The sequence below is a fragment of the Aplidium turbinatum genome, chromosome 11 (assembly GCF_918807975.1).
Source record: "Aplidium turbinatum chromosome 11, kaAplTurb1.1, whole genome shotgun sequence".
Lineage (NCBI taxonomy): Eukaryota > Metazoa > Chordata > Ascidiacea > Aplousobranchia > Polyclinidae > Aplidium > Aplidium turbinatum.
In genome coordinates this window covers 3910693-3926083 of record NC_137482.1, presented here as the reverse complement: position 1 = coordinate 3926083, position 15391 = coordinate 3910693, and positions in this window count along the sequence as shown.

The window sequence follows — 15391 nt, the reverse complement described above, 5'->3', positions numbered from 1 at the left end:
CACATCGGGGGGAGGGGCTTCAAGCAAAACGTTACGTAACGCTTTCGAGTACGGAATGGTAGTTTTTTGTGCTGATTTTGTAGTGAAAAAGCGTTACATGGGGGAGGGGGGGATTGAAAAAAGCGTTACGTTGGCGTTACATGGGGAGGGGGGGGGGTCAAAAATTCGGAAAAAAACCGTTACGTAATATTTGAACGTTCCCTTACTCAATAAAAATCTAGTTAGCTTCACGTTTTATCCCCGACCATTAAAGTGAAAAATATTACATGCCATAACATAACAGGAGTCTGGAAAAAGGTGGACGGGACTGTCACAATCAATATGCGTAGTCCTGCTCCTGCGGCAAGTTACAGATTTGTTCTAGAAAGGTGAACTATTTTATTGCATAATTTTGCAGTGGTGTGTCGACGCTTACTGACCGATAGTAACCTTTAGCTACGCAATCTTATTGTGAAATCTGCTCCTAGAAATTTTGTGATTCTGGAAACTTCTTTGACTTGTTGACCAGAAGAATAAATTCTTGTTATGTGATGCTACCCTAGTCTCTGGAAGCGTCTGGTCCAAGCAAACCTGCTATAAATAGCCGCGTGATTTGATTACAGTTATTGTTAGAGTTGGGGATTAGAAGTTGTAATGAAACGTATATTGAAGACGATTGTAGAGTTCCAGCCGATATTGAATAGATTGTGGAAGTTATTGCCAATTATAAAGTAGGCCTAGCTGTTGCAAGTAGTAGCCTAGTGTATTTTTATTTGAAATCGACGACGACGTTTGTCTGGAGAAGGTAAACCATTTGTCAGTTCAAGAATTTACATCTTTCACCTCACAAGTAAAACTACTCGACCATTTATTTCACTGTTTAACGTTTGGTATTCCAATAAAGTACTTCATCAATAGTTCCAAAGTTTCTTTACGAGTAAGAACTAGAAAGAAGTCCGACGGGAACAAACACAAACATAGAAGAGTGCTTGATCCACTAAATACAGAGATTTGGCTTGTTTGCCGTTTGCAACACCTAAAAACATAAGCCTATCTAATTATAAAAGTAATTTGCGTTCTTCTGGTGACTATTTACTAGGTTACCTCCTGATGTTAAAGATGATAACTAGCTTTTGTATTTCCGACGTTTCGTCAGTCAGCACGACTGACTTTATCAAGGTGGCTAAAACAGGTTAACACAACCTGTTCAGCAACGATGGCACAACACAAAAACATACTGATTAATTGAATAAAGTAAGCAGCAAGAATCAGAATTAAAACACGCAACAAGATACCTAGAGGTTAAATTGAAAGCAGTGAATGCCTAAAACCAGTAGGCTACTTTCCAACAGCGTAAATTTATCTATCTATTGGGCCAGCGTCAAGAAACATTGAAAAGACATCAGACAAGACAGAAACCAAGGGAATTGGCAATAACAATGATAGAGAAGACGCAAGCTTCATCTTTTCCATTCTCAGTGCGTCTTCTCTATCATTGTTATTGCCAATTCCCTTGGTTTCTGTCTTGTCTGATGTCTTTTCAATGTTTCTTGACGCTGGCCCAATAGATAGATAAATTTACGCTGTTGGAAAGTAGCCTACTGGTTTTAGGCATTCACTGCTTTCAGTTTAACCTCTAGGTATCTTGTTGCGTGTTTTAATTCTGATTCTTGCTGCTTACTTTATTCATTTTATCAGTACCAGCTCAGTGGCCGAGTGGTTTCGCCTTCGGCTCTGGTGCTGGTAGATCTGAGATCGATTCCAGGTCGGGTCAAACCGAAGACTTTAAAAACGGTACCGATTGTGTTCTATCCTGCATAGCGCAGTGAGAATGAGTCGGGTAATAATGTGATAACATCGTAAACCTGATATAAATTAAAAATGAGCCCTGTCGCTAAAAGACCTTAGCTGTTGTAGAGCGACAATAAATAAAAAACCATGACATTATTATTATAACATTTTATCAGTATGTTTTTGTGTTGTGCCATCGTTGCTGAACAGGTTGTGTTAACCTGTTTTAGCCACCTTGATAAAGTCAGTCGTGCTGACTGACGAAACGTCGGAAATACAAAAGCTAGTTATCATCTTTAACATCAGGAGGTAACCTAGTAAATAGTCACCAGAAGAACGCAAATTACTTTTATTATCAAATGCCTGGTGAACAGTCTCTCTCTGTTTTTCCTATCTAATTATTTGGACACGTTTTTATTTTTGAACTAAAAATATGTGAGCCAGCAATAAGTAGCCTGTGCAATTGTGCATGGTCCAAAACACTTGACCATAAAACTAAAAGCACATTTCAAGACATAGGCTATCACAAAGAGTGGAACAAATCACAAATGAATTAAACACAAATAGAAACCTCAAAATGATGTAGGCATTAGGCAACTGCACTCTCATTCAGGGCTACATAAGTTTATCTTGGTTTGACTGGTAAGTTGAGTACGGTAGGCTATTAATCTTCGGACAGAGAAATGCTCTAAAAAGGTTATTCCGACAATTTCACGTCGGCTGCTACTAGAGGCTTTGGCTTTGAACCACTGATGTGGACTGATCACCGAAGTTTACAGAGTGAAGATTCCGCCTGTTGTTGAAGTGCTGTTGCTTGTGAAATAATCCGTTCACTAAAAACCGCTAAATAGAATTCAGTTTATGAAATTGTTTGCTCAACCCTAGCTCAAGTCCATAACCCGCAAGCCGAACCACTGTTGCTTCTGCTTGCATTTACTGAACGTTTTGCGACATATTTTTATTGGTAACTCAGTTTTGTCATTTACCTTAGGTCTAATAAAAAACTTTTAAATCTTGATAATTTTTTCCAAGTCCTGACTTTTCACTTCGTATCAAACTTCACAGACTCTCTGACAGGTTCAGAATTTCCACCCAGAACTACTGTAGGAACCAAACAAGACTACACAATGACCTGAGAAAAGCCACAAAGTCTTTGATATTATATGCTATTTAGGGAATTCCCCAGGATTGTTTTCAGAGGGTAATCTCTTTCTTGTCCTTACAATTTGCTGTAAGGGGCATATTGGCTTTGTTTTCTATTTTTAAAGATGACTCGTGTTACGGTGACTTGATGAAAAATGTCACCACATTCTTCAATCATAGCAAAAGTTCATGTTTCAAAAACGCAAACATTGTGACATTTCCATTGGAGATGTTTTAATTTTCTTTAATTCAAAGCTGTGGTTTTCTAACTTTTTTGGACCTTGACATATCAAAGAATTTCAAAATCTACTGCGGCACATTGACTTATAGGTGGCCGGTCGATTGGTCGAAAGACATTTGGTCGACAGTCAATTGGTCGACAGACATTTGGTCGACAGGACGTTTGGTCGACAGACAATTGGTCGACAGTCATTTGGTCGACAGGACATTTGGTTGACAAGACATTTGGTCGACAAGACATTTGGTCGACAGACATTTGGTCGACAAGACATTTGGTCGACAGACATTTGGTCGACAAGACATTTAGTCGACAGGACATTTGGGTTAGAGTTAGGGTTAGGGTTAGGGTTAGGGTTAGGGTTAGTGTTAGGGTTAGGGTTAGGGTTAGAGTTAGGATTAGGTTAGGGTTAGGGTTAGGGTTAGGTTAGAGTTAGTTAACCCTAAAATTAATCGTTCTGTCGACCAAATGTCTGTCGACCAAATGTCTGTCGACCAAATGTCTGTCGACCAAATGTCTGTCGACCAAACGTCCTGTCGACCAAATGTCTGTCGACCAAATGTCCTGTCGACCAAATGTCTTGTCGACCAAATGTCTGTCGACCAAACGTCCTGTCGACCAAATGTCTGTCGACCAAATGACTGTCGACCAAATGTCTTTCGACCAATTGACCGGGTACCGACTTATAGTAGCCTGTTTCATCAGTTTTTTCGAATTATTGTTTTTTAGGTATACTAACTTTTTGATTTAAACTGCTGCTTTAAAGAAACTATACACCAGGGGCAGTGCCGGTCTTAGGGTTTTTCGTGCCCTGTGCGGAATATGCTTTTGCGGGCCCCAATGACAATAATCCAATTCAGTGGCGTAGCTAGGTACTTTGAAAGGGGAGGGGCGGCGGTGACGGCGTGATCGCCAAAGACGACAACCAGCGGTGGGGGGGTCTAGGGGGCCTCCCCCAGAAAATTTTGAAAAATTACTTTGAATTTAGGACATTCTGAGAGCATGTTCAACAAAAATTTAGGTATGAATATTACTGTGAAATGGTGCTGTCCGGTGGCATAGCAAAAGGATAAGATCATGCTTTCTTTGGCATTTTTCGGAAATAAAGCTATGTCTCTACAGTATGTTGAGTCTGGATGCAACCTATTTCGTCCCCTGAAATCGTGTAACAAAATTAAATTTCGACTTATTTCAACCCCTGAAAAGATCGAGAAATTTTGAAATGTTTGCGGCAACTCCGATCAGCGATTTCGGCTATGTCGTTTTTTTTTTCTCGATCTTTTCAGGGTACGAAATATTCAGGCGACGAAATAGGTTGAATTCGTTGAGTCTCTATGTTTTCTTGTTGCGAATTCCTTTGCTGAATTCACTTGTTGAATTTTTCCTTTTAAAATGACAAAATTACTGCATTTTCTGAGTAAATTGCGGGCCCTGTGCGATCGCACGGTTTGCACATCCCAAAGACCGGCACTGACCAGGGGCAGGACCGGATTAAGGGTAGCCTACTGTAGGCCTAAGGCTGTTTACTAGAGAAGGGCCTAATTTTGAAAACCAAGTTACAAAAAGAATTGAAAATGCATAGATGAAAAACTGAAATTATAAACCAAGTTACAAAAAGAATTGAAAATGCATAGATGAAAAACTGAAATTATTTAATGCAAAATAACATGAACATAACAGAAAAATGGCTAATGATGGCGCATAATTGGTTTTGGAAACAAACACAATTTTTATTGTCAAATTTGAAGCAGATGGAAAAGATTTTGGAAAGAAAGAAATGGATAGTAGGTAGGCTACCTATGGTAATACTTTATCTAATGACACTCTAAACCAGAAGTTTTCAACCTTTTTTCCACTGCGACCCCCTCAGAGCAATCAATGTTGTCTCTTACCCCCCATAAAAGTATTTAACAAAAGCATATTTAATGCGAAATTTAAACAAATTTGATTCATGCCGACGTCCAGTTATGTTTAGTTTCGCTGTTCCAACGTAAACTTCCGAAACGAAAAACGTTTTTTTGCGATGTTATTACGGCTTTTATTACATTTCTTCCGATTGTTATTTGCATTTTCTATCAAGCTTGGCTGGATAATAGGAGAAAAAATAATAAGAATAATCTAAGTTTTCGCACTTTCACCGGTTGAATTTATTGCAATCTTTTATGGATTTATTTAAATCAATTTCAGTGGGATGGTTGGTGCAGCATATTTTTAAATATTTAGTTTGTCAATGCGTGCACCAGTTGCTGAAACAACTTTCAAACAAAATAGCCCACACTAATTTTTTTCAATGCCATTGAAAACGATATTGAGAAATCTATATTTTGCATAGGATTCTACATAATTTTGCTTTTTTACCATAGCGTTGTTATAAGAACTTGGTGAAAAATACCAAATGCTTTCCTATAGTTAAAAGCCTTTGCAACGTCTGAAAGCTTAAACAATAGGTAGCCTAACCTTAAGTGGAGGAATGGGCAATTGCGTAAAAAACACAGTTTTTAATCTTTTCTGGCAAAAAAGAAGTAAAAACAATACACTGGAATTTCAAGCGCCTTGCAAACCTCCGATAAACGGCTCGTGACCCCAAGGTTGAAAAGCCCTGCTCTAAACTCAATTTCGGTAAAAGTTGCGCCTACGTGGTTTTGGAAATGGGCTCTTCATATGTAGGCTATTGACTGAACTCAGTCATTCGTTTTTAAGCAAAAACTGTACTGTACTGGTACTGGATCTGCATCACTATCAGCCTTACAAAAATTGAGGGCCGAATTTTTCCAGGGACTAAGGCTATAGCCTTATTAGTCTAATGGTTAATCCGGCCCTGACCAGGGGTCTTCAACCATCAAGTCCCGAAAGGGTTGCTACCGTGTCGCGAGAACACAAGTCCAAAGTGGCCGTCGAGAATGCGAGTTGGTTGAAAGTAGCCTATGTCATTAGCCATAGAATAAATTCACCACAATGAAAACAATTGCAGGCATGCACTAAACACGTACAAATGATTATTTCCTATAACTTCAGCCTAACCAGTGGCGTAGCCAGAAAAAAACATTTGGTGGGCCAACTATTTGATGAATTGAAGAGAATGACAAAGTGTTTGATTTAAGACATCGCCGCGTGATGTGCAGTGGCGTATCCTGGTGGGTTGAGCAAGGCAAGCAATAAAACTAGTGGGGCGTTAGATCGTGTCGAAGGCACGCGTATTCTAAGCGGGTCCGGGGGCATGCCCCCCGAAAAAAATTTGCAAAATTACATTCAAATAATGGATTATAGCGCTTTCTGGAAACACTTTTAGGGTAATATTTGTATGAAATTTATTAGCAACTATTAACTTAATAAAGGTAGCCTAGCTTTTACACACGAACGGGCAAAAATTGCGGCTAAAATTAGAGAACACCAAAAACTACACAAAACCCAACAAAGTAAGCGATTCTGAAATGGCTTCCACAGATTAGTTAAAAGAAGCGGAAATCGCGTAAATTTTGCGCGATTTACGATTTTCAAAATTTATTGTTATATGGTGTCTTACTGTGTGTCTAAAACAAGTCCTGGGGGTGTTAATAGCCAGATGTCTTGGAAAACGATATAAATTTTTACAAATTTTATTATATTTTCAACAAAGGGCTCGGAATCCAAACCTCCGAATCCAAACTTTGAAAATTTGGGGGGCATGGCCCACTGCCTACTTGGCAACTGCCCAGTGGCGTTGACAGGGGGGTCTAGGTGGTACTTTTGGACCCGGGCCCGGAATATTTAGGGGGCCCGGATTTAAAAGATTCCCCGTGACTTCAAATATTATCAAGACCTTAAAAAGGAATTGCCATCAAAGGTTAAAACAGCCGTCAGATGGTGAAGTACCGGGCCTCCTTTCGGGTATAGTGATTTCCCTAACCACAATTTTTTTTTCAAAAGCACGAAATATTTATGTTCACCCACTCTTTAATTCTGAATATATATATTTTTTTGGTGGTAATCACTTCTAGCTACTTGCATCTACATCACATGGCCGTAGGAGATGGGGGGCAGTCGCTCCCCCGCTGAAAAAAAAGTCCCAAGTTGGGGCAAAAATGTCCAGTTATTTGGGCAAATCAATCTTATCATAAGGTAAGCTTATTACTGATATTCACTAACATGTAGGCTGCATTTCTTCATGGGTAAGATTTAAAAGCCTACTGGGTACTGGTAACTTTATGAGGTTTTTTGTTTTTTCTCAATATCCTACTAATGTAGTTGATTATAAAAATCATTTGGGAAAAAATATCTAGTTATTTGGACAAATCAATTCTTACCATAAGTTTTCAACATTCTACCAGTTTACTAACTTTATTGTTTGTAGTGTTGCATTTTGTATAAAAAACATTTTGCTTTGAATGTAAAACAGAGTATCGACAATTTTGAAAACTTTTACATTTGGTACTAAAATTTGGGCAGAATGTTAAGTTTCGATTCAGTATTTGTAGAAAATAATGCTTCGACAAGCTGAGATAAGCTTATTACAGATGTTCATTAGAATATCACACTAGCCTACATTCCTTCATTGGTAGAATTTTGAAACCTTGCTGGGTTCTGGTAAGCTCATGAAGTTTTTGTTTTTCTCTATATCCCACTAATGTAGGCCTAGTTGTTTGTAAAAATATTTGGGCAAAAACATCCAATTATTGGATAAGTCAATTTTACCATGAGTTATGCTGTGCTCGCAAAACTTGACTTAAATACTACAAAGATAGCTTATCATTTTTAGATATGGTCAAACAAAATAAGCATTTGTTATAAACTTTAATAATCAACAGTTGTGAGGTCACATATACCGAAATGGCCCGTTTCGGTGAGTCCGATTCGGTTAGTCCGATTCGGTGAGTCCGATCTCTTAACGGGGGATTTTTTAATTTTTTTTTTTAAATTATCGGGTACCGTAGCCTAATTATCATTGCCGTTTTAGGGTTAGGGGTTAGAAGTTAAGAACTCACCGAATCGGACTCACCGAATAGTAGCAGACCCCACATATACACCACTTTTGTGAGCATTGATCCCGGCCACTAACTATAGTTATGCACAAAGTGAAAAAGTATATTAAATGAAAACAACTTGTGAATTTTCCGGTATTTAATTTCATGTTTTTGTGAGCTATGGTTTAACTGTTTTCTATATTGAATGTTTTAGTATAAACTGCTTTTCGTCTTTGCCAGTTCCAGGGTTCATATGCTCAGCTATTTACTATCTATGACACAGTATTAGAGCAATAACAATCAAATATAAAGATACATGTTATGTTGCTTTGTCATCCAATTCATGCAGTTAATATACCAGGCAATGTAAACAGTGCTATTTTTGTGTCATGTTTTGGTAATGTGGTCTGTATTTTGTGGCAATGATTGAGTTTGAAGTTATTATCCGGGAGACTGGGAGTCATTTTTCTCAGTGCTTGTGATTTGAGTAGGCCTAGCTGCTTCATTGTGAAGTAAGAGTATCTTTGTAATGATCTTCTGAAAAAGCATTGACTATGATTTCATTGTCAATATTTTTGGTATCAAAATTAGTTTTGTTCAAAGGTGGAAGTTTGATGCACATAACATGGTAAATTTTCAAATTCTTTTCAGGTTGTAGGATTTTAAGCAGCATGGATTAAGTACCGTATGTAATGTTACTGGTTTGATAAGTAAACGGATTGTCATTTTAGTTTTTTTCAATGCAAATTTATAAACATTGAGTCTTTGGACTATCTTTGAATTGAAAAGATTGAGCTACTTTTGGTCAGGCCTTTTATTGAAGTTGGGCTGGAGATTTTCATATAATCTGGTGACATGAATATTCAGCAGTTATTGTTATCCAGTTATTGGTGAAGTCTCAGTTCAAATTTTTTTGAATCCAGTTAGGCTTAATATACCGTGCTGTATATTTTTTTGTGATACACAAGAATGTTTTAATTTGATGGTTTATTTAATTGGGACACAGACAGGTCTATGAACGTAACTTAAAGTAAGTTCAGCCTTGTTTTGCTGTTGTCGGTTTTTTCTTGTGTTTCGTACATGGCCAAGTTGATGACTCTCAGAGATTGTGAGTAATTTTGTATTTTTGAACATAATATACGCAAAGACAAAATTTGGGCAAATTGTGTTCGCCCCTCTAAAATGTTTTACTCTCCTACGGCTACTCTACTTTACAAAGAATTAATTTCAGCCGAAAACTCCAACAATTTTAAACATATCAACGAAGATCGTGATTGAGAGCAAGGATTTTGCAGTTTATGAAGAAATCCCTAATGCGTAATTGCACAGTTGGGGAAATTCGTGGATACGGTACAACAAATCTTTGAGAAGATATAAATGATATTCCTCTTAATTTTCTACTTTGAACGGCATGTGTCATCCTCATTTTTACAGCACATCAATAAAAGTTTGTACACAACCTTTATATTCATAATATTGTCGATGAAGGGGGCCCGAAAAATAAATTGGTACCGGGCCCGAGAAATCCTGTCAACGGCCCTGCAACTGCCTACTCTGCCTACTGATAAATCTGGTCCTGCCAATGTGCGTTCTAACACAAGGCATATAGGCTAAAGCTTATGTGAATTGTATCGCTGCTTTAATGCACTTTACCATTTTTTTTAGATTTTATGTTGCACATTTGCAGTAGCTCACTGCTGAATTTGGTAGACACTTTAACATAAAACAGTTTTCCTTGCGAATCAGCTGATTTCAGTCATGCGACTCAGTACGTGGTATTCTGATCGATCTACTCGAAAGATTTTTTATACAAAGAAAATTAAGTGAATGTGTCGCCACAAGCAGCGTGGCCTAATGGGTTAAGGTTAGGGCAAGGGAATAGTCATTTCGGTTTGTGTGGGTTCGATTCCCACCCTCTGCTAATGTTCTTTTTTTTACTGCAACTGAACTGAGTGCAAGAAGGATCTTAATGACTGTAATCAATTGAGTTTATAAGGAGAATTGTCCTACCTTTCTTAACCAATGCGCCGCGGCGCAATGGTGGTAGGTGGTTCGCACGGAAAACTGTCCTATGTTAATGTGCCTACCGCTGAATTTAGTGAACAAACAAACAAGAAATTCATTGAAGCGTGTCATTGAGTGTTCGCACCGGAATCCTTTCACGCGTTCTACAAAGGCTTTCACCACTTGTCTATGCAAACCTTAATTTTGTAGGTTATAAGGCTACATTTTCAGTAGCCTACTATATTTGAGTGTCTTGCTGAAGATATAATTGCATTCTGTTGAGGGTTATCGCACCGGAATCCTTTCACGCGTTTTACAAAGGCTTTCACCACTTGTCTATGCAAACCTTAAATTTTGTAGGTTATAAGGCTACAGTTTTAATACTATAAACTTAGGCTACAAGTTTTGTCTCTGGACAATCGAAAATTGTCTCGATGTGCAGTGACAGATAGCCCAGTAGAAGAGTTTGAGAAAAATGTTTTGCAAATAGGCCCAGTTCACTTCTTTGTATTTCTGACCACAGCGACTTAACAATAGGCTAAATGGCATTGGGAAGATCTGAAAAGAATAAAAGCAACAATGCTTTTGTGTTTGTGTAGAATTTGTGTTTGATAAGTTTTATATTATTGACTTCCATAGGCTAAAGGTTTTCGTCATCACAAATGCGTTTCAAGCCAGGCTGTCTAAAATGCACAGCAAAGTTACGAAAACGTCCAGTCTAATCTTTAAAGTCACAAATAGGTTGTGCGATATTATTTTTATGCAGTTGTTGCATGCTCATTCTGCAATTTATATTGTGAATAGGATAGTCTTCTGAAATTTTTAAATTAACTTGAAGCAAGGCTACTCCATTGTGGTTGTAAAAATCGGTATAAATAGGCAAAATAGCTCAAGTTGTTGAAGATTTATTAAGATTGTGTTTTTGTTTAACTGTCGACACTAAGCCAATGTGAACATTCTTGTGTGTGAATTTGATTGCAAACAAAAGGTAGCTTACTAATTTTGGCGCTTCTGCTTTCAAGTGTGATGCATTGCTCAAGCTACACACTTCCTCAAAAGCAAAGCAATCGTTTTTTTGCATCTTATAATTCAATTATTGAGCTGTCTGGGCAAAAGAAATGAATAATTAAACCTGAATTTAAATGAGGCTACAATATCAATCAGCCAGAATTTTGAGCGAAATAATGTGTTTTACTTCCACATGCCAGTCAACTCGACAGTGGGTGGCTTTGCTAACCAGGATACCAGAGGATACGTAGCTTTGCCATGTGCGATTTTTATCAAGCGGAACGTGTGACGTAACTTCTAATTTAGGAGAATTTCGGGCTTCAGCTCTTTCAGTGAATATAAAAGTGTCAATTTTGTATTTTTCTGCCAATATTGTCCATAAACAAATTGATGGCAAACTCAGAAAAAAATGTTTGGTGTAATTTCAGGACTAATGATGTCTTTTACTTGAGACGCAAAGGCTGACCCATTGTGTAGTTCAACTGCACTTTACCATATCATTTTATTTTTAGTCATGAATGCGTTAAGAACGAAAAAATTACTACTATCTAAAATGGCTACTGTATTATGACAGTTAAACATAAGGCCTAAGTTTTTTTTTCTTTAATTTTGTCACATTCAAGTAGCCTAGCATTCATAACAACAGCAAAGCTACCATACAGCCCAATTTATTTTCTATACCCTGTTCATATGTGGAAACATTGTAGATGTTCCAAGTATTTTGTTGAACTCAATATGCTCTCATCATATTATTTATATGATACAACAGATAGATCTAGATAAAGCTAAATTGATATGCAGTCAAAGCAAATTAAGTTGAGGGGTGGTTGGTTTTATTGATGACGTTACGGTATTAAATGTTATCACTCACTAGTGTTATATCGGTATAGGCCTATAGAAATAGATTAATTTATAATGCGTGGTTCACAGTTCCATTTTATACTCGCAAGTGTACTAGCCTACCAGTAAATGAAAAACAGTTTAATTTTGAAAATTGAAGTATCTGTCTATCTGTAGGTAACCTGTTTAGCCCAGCAGTTGACATTTGAAGATCATTATTTTCAATATTGGTAAAGAAAGCTTACAGTTTATTATTTTCTTTTAATTTTAGTTACAGTATAAATGCTTTTGTTGTTGTGAACTCTATCACTATCTTTATCAAATGAATAAACTCCACAGAAAAATATCACACTGAAAAAGCATTGATAAACGGCGATGTCAGCGGAAAAAAAACTTACCAGTCGCAGCTGGTTTTATCAACTGTACCGTACGTTAAGTTGTTTGCAGTGGCAAAAGTTACCATTAATAGTACCGTGAAACCTTACAACTTTGCCCGGGTGGACAACTTTGCCCAAAATTTGTGACTTGTATATCCAACCACAATGCGGTTTTCATGATTTATTGGTTTTGTTTAATGGATGATATTGTTAAATATGAATATTTTATCAATTGTTTCAGCAGAAAAAAATAATTTTGTAAGATTATTTTCATTAAGTTAATTCCAAATGAAAATACAAGGAAAAAAAATGCAAAAACTATGTGTCGGAAATTTTACATGGGGGTCAAAGGTCATTTACCCATGCAGAGTGTTTTCCATATGCAAAGCTTCTGTATTTATTCATGAGTATGTGCTAATGAGTTTTTATTAAATTCAAAGTAGTTTGATATTTTTTTGGGCATTTTAGTGGTTGTGACCCCTTATTTTGTGCTTTGGGTACAACTTTGCCCACTCCTCATGATCACTCCAGCAAACACAAACTGCCTATTTCTTGCATATATATAACTTTCATAAAGTTTGTACCTAAGGTCATGAACTTGATTACAAGTCACAAGAGACACATTGCTGTGATTGGTTAAAATAGCATCATGAATATGAGGTGATACCTCATTCAGCTAAATCTCTAATTGCTAGCAGTTTTTAAATCAGCAGAAACAAGCGGGATTGATGGCTATGATTTTTTCTCTGTTGTTTAGTTATAATTTTTAGGATAAGCTTGCACACAGCTCTGGTTCCAGAGCTACAGCTGGCTCCATCACTAGTGCAGTCTACCAGGTTGACGTTCCAAATCACCACATTTTGGCACTATATGACATCTGACGACGTTGTGCAGAAAAAATACGGGAATCTATATCAATGCCGACATGGAAACAACAGCAGCTCTTTCAAAACCAAACAAAGATGAATTAATGGTGTCTAATTGGGTAGTGGTGGAATTTAATATTGGTTCAACCTCCCGAAACACAACTGGTGACAATAGCAAATTGTATGCAGGCCAAATCACAAGAAAAAGTTTCCAATTCAGTTTAAGTCAAATTCTTAAGGCCCCCATACAATTTGTCTTGTGACAAGTACTCATGGCCCTTGAATAAGGATCAGACCTTTGTGGACTTTGATGCCATATCTCGCGTTCTTCCAGAACCAATCTTTGATCGACGAAACAATATTTTCTTTTCTGTGTAATTTGTCACAAACTGTAAAACATGTATTGTAATCATTTTGCTGTTGGTATCCAAAAATTCATTTTTGTAACATCCACTGTTACCGCTGTGTCACAGAAAGGTGCATGATTGATGATACTGTCGTTCAGTAGTTGTTCATATTTCTTTACTGTTTATGTTAGCAATTTCTATTCAATAAACAAGTTGATTTCAATATACGGTCATTAAGCCTGGTGTGGCTAATCGCGACCATGAGGGTAACCAATTGTATAAAGTCCCTACCAATTGGGCAGAAAGTTATTTTTCTACTGTAAGTTATTTTTAAAAACACTGCTTGTGGGCAAAGTTGTATAATACCATGTTAAAATTGCTTGATCCACAACTAAATGTGTAAAATATAGCCAAAAAACTAGCTGTGGGCAAAGTTGCCACTTTGGGGACAACTTTGCCCAGCAAAATAAAACAAAAAAAAATAATGAAAAAGATTACGTCTGATAATTTAAGTTGTTGCATGCTTTAGCACATGTCTTTGCAAACCAGATAAGCCATTGCAACAAGAATTACCTCCTTTACAACAAAATTTACAACATATAATTGTCAGCTAACTCATGATATCTGGGCAAAGTTGTAAGGTTTCACGGTAGCCATAATCTTTAAGGTTATGGTTCCCTTGTTATTTAAGCACAATAGTTGCTTTTTTGCTGGTTCTTCAATAATAAATAGATGGAGCTGGTGTAGGATGCAACCTAATTTGTACCATGTGAACAATTTGTACCGTCAGTTCGTACCTTGAAAAGATCGACAGAAAAAATTAAAAAAAGCCGAAGTCGCTGATCGCAGTTTCCGCAAACATTTTAAGATTTTCTGCAAACAAACAAAAACTCTTAGGATCATCATAATCCATCGTCGGTTTGTTCCCCACTAGTGGAGGTGGCCGATTGTTTTCGTGCAGCAATTGTTTTTATCCCTTTTCTCCATTTCACCCTGTCCCTTGCATCTTCCTCCTTCAGTCCGACTTTTTTAAATTCATCCTTCACTTGTTGTTTCCACGTTCTTCTTGGACGACCGCGTTTCCTCTTCCCATCCACCTTTAGATCTAGTGCCTTTCTAAAAAAACTTCCTTCCTCCCTCCTTATCACATGTCCATACCATCTTACTCCATTTGCCCTTGCCATTTGGTCTATGGTCTCTCTCATCTCTAGCATATCCAACAATTCTTCAGTCCTTTTTTCCCTTCTCGTTTTCATCCCACACATTGCTCTCACCATTGACCTTTCCGTTCTTCTCAGGATTGCCAGTTCACTCTCTCTCAATACCCATGTCTGACTACCATATAGCATTGCAGGCCGCACACAGCTCCGATATACTTTTCCTTTCATCCTTAGTGAAAATTACCAGTGAATCATTAGTGATTCACTGGTAATGTCATTCACTGAATTATTAGTGAATCATTACCAGAAATTTTAAAATGTTTGCGGAAACTCCGGTAAACCCTAACCCCTAACCCTTTTTAATTGTTTGTGGAAACTCCAATCAACCCTAACCCTTTTAAAATGTTTGCAGATACTGCGATCAGCCACTTCGGCAAACTCTCAGGATCATTACTGGAAATTTTAAAATGTTTGCGGAAAAACGGAAACTGCGATCAGCGACTTCGGCTTTGTTTTATTTTTTTCTCTTGATCTTTTCATTTTGTTTGTTTGCGGAAACACCCTAACCCTTTTAAAGTGTTTGTGGAAACTTCGATCAACCCTAACCCTTTTAAAATGTTAACAGAAACTGCAATCAGCGACTTCGGCAAACTCTTAGGATCATTACCACAAATTTAAAAAATGTTTGCGGAAAAACT